This window comes from Globicephala melas, chromosome 17, assembly GCF_963455315.2.
Source record: "Globicephala melas chromosome 17, mGloMel1.2, whole genome shotgun sequence".
Taxonomy (NCBI): Eukaryota; Metazoa; Chordata; class Mammalia; order Artiodactyla; family Delphinidae; genus Globicephala; species Globicephala melas.
In genome coordinates this window covers 66,066,734-66,069,422 of record NC_083330.1, presented here as the reverse complement: position 1 = coordinate 66,069,422, position 2,689 = coordinate 66,066,734, and positions in this window count along the sequence as shown.

The following is a 2,689-nucleotide window of genomic DNA, read 5'->3' as shown; positions in this document are numbered from 1 at the left end:
GGGGCTCGAAGTTCCCTCAGGGGCTTCCCTGGTGGCACAGTGGTTGAGAGTCCGCCTGCCGATGCAGGGGACGCGGGTTCGTGCCCTGGTCCGGGAAGATCCCACATGCCACGGAGCGGCTGGGCCCGTGAGCCATGGCCACTGAGCCTGCGCGTCCAGAGCCTGTGCTCCGCAACGGGGGAGGCCGCGGCAGTGAGAGGCTCGCGTACCGCAAAAAAAAAAAAAAAAAAGTCCCCTCGGGAGTATCTGCCATTGTCCAAATCTTTTGTTTTCCTTTGGGATATGTATTATGGCAGGGGAGAAAAACTATTTTTATACCAACCTTCATTCATAACCTACTGTTACCTATGGTATAAAAATCTATACTTCATGAGTCCTCGGGGCTCTTTGACTTTTGATACTCAAAGCCAGGGTTTTAGCCTGGAAGAAAACCACTGCTCTCTCCAAAAGCATGTCTCCTGCAACTAAAAGCCTTGGTCATGTGTGTTTAAAAGTCCATTTAGCTGCTCACCTGACTTCACCATTCCCGTCAGTGTATTTAGAGAGTTCTCATTGACTCCTGCATGGAAGAAAAATACTGAACAAAGAGAGCCCAGCCAAATGATTATTACATCTGTTAATAGTCATATTATACAGTGAAATATGTTACACGGTTCCATTCTTTTGATGATTCTCAAGATGGGGATTACTATTGCTAGTTTCTCATTGAAGAAATAGATACACAGAGCATGAACTATTTGCCTACGTCACACTGCTTAAAAGTGTCTAAGTGTCTATTCAAAACTCAGCCTGTCTAACTTCAAAATGGAACTAGACAAGCAATTCTTACAAATGTCCAAGGCAGATAATCCTGCCAGCCTTCAATTTCCACATTTGTCAAATGGAAATATTATTTATAATTCCTCATCCACAATTCCAGAATCTAAAAAGCTTTAAAAACTAAAAGTATTGTTGGTATTGTTCACAAGTTTGGTGCCAAAATAAGACCTGAACTGCCGTTTGATGCCAGTTTTGTCTCCGTGCTTCTATCACTTACATACGCCTCTGCTGCTAGCTGACGTTTTTGTTGCATTTTGTGTGTGTGTGTGTGCGCTCGCGCGTGCATGAGCAGTCTCTTTGCTGTGAGTCATGGAGCGACCATCGCGTGTAATATAACTCAATAACTCTTTGTGAACAGTGAGAAACAGTGATTTTACCCTGAAGATTTTTCACTCAGAATTCAACCAATTGACTGTGATAATTAGCAGAAATGTAGCTCTCTATTGCTCACCTGGAAGCAGAATAACTAGAATACTGTAGGCAGGTACTCCTGCCAATGCCACACACATGCAAGTCCACCAGTCATCTTTATTAGCACGTGGTTTCTATCAGCTATACGAAAGCCATAATTTTTTTAAGCCTCACTTCGGTTTCACTGAACCTTCCCATGAGCCTCCTGGGTTAAGCTCTAACTGCTGCAAAGAGTCCCAAGACAGGAAACTGCCACTGAGGAGGCCCCAGGAGAGCAAGGTCTCAATCTATTTTTTAAACCATGCCCTCTTTGTATAAAAAGAAACCACTCTTTTCCTTCCTAATCCAACATCTTGAGTTAAATTATGGAGTGGATAAAGCCAATGGTAAGATAGTATATGTTTTTTCATAAAATCAAATCAAAGAAACTATGTGCTTTTTCAAACTTGGCTCTCTCCACCTTCCCCACGCATGGCTGAGAATCACAGATCTGGAAGGAAAGGACTAGATCAGATCTTTTAGCTTTTTCAATCTGGATACACAGAGCAGCCATGAGGCAGGGAGACAACTCAGGCTTCAGTGGTGGGCAGATCTGGCTCCAAGTTCCACCAGCTCTGCGCTTGAGAACATGTATCATCTAAGGAAAGCTGTCCAACCTCTCTGATCCCAGTTTTCACGTTTCCAAAATGAAGAAAACAGCTAACACTCACTTGTGGTTTGTCGTGGAGATTGAATGGGGTATGTGAATTTTTATATGAGATCGCTAATGTCGTGAGGCTTTTCTACGTACAAGGGCTTGTCAAGTGCTTTACAAGCTCATCTACTCCTCTCAATAACACTATAAGGTAGATACTGCTTTCCCATTTTACATGAGAGAAAATCGAGGCTTCAAGAAATTAAGTTCCTTACCCAAATTTCTTCAGTTATTAAATGACCGAGAAGGGACTTAAACCCAGAGCTGTCAGACCCCATGAGAAATGTTTTGCACCGTTACGTTATATGCCTCCCAACAGGTATGTTGGCTCCCTTCCCTTTGTCAGCAATACTACTACTTATACTAAGTCCCACCACACTACTATTAGTTCTACAAAGACAAGTATCTTAGTCTGCTTGGGCTGCCATAACAAAATACCATAGGCTGGGTGACTTAAACAACAGAAGTTTATTTTCTCAAGTTCTGGAGGCTAGAAGTCTAAGATAAAAATTCCAGTCCATTTGGCTTCTGGTGAGAGCTTTCTTCATGGCTTGCAGACAGCTAGCCTCTCCTGTCTTCATGTGGCCTTTCCTTGGTGTGTGCATGCAGGGGGAGAGAGAGAGCGAGAGTGAGAGGGAGAGCGAGAGCGAGAGAGAGAGCGAGAGAGAGAGCGAGAGAGAGCGAGAGAGAGCGAGAGAGAGAGAGAGAGAGAGAGAGAGAGAGAGCGAGAGAGAGAGAGAGAGAGAGAGAGAGAGAGAGAGAGAG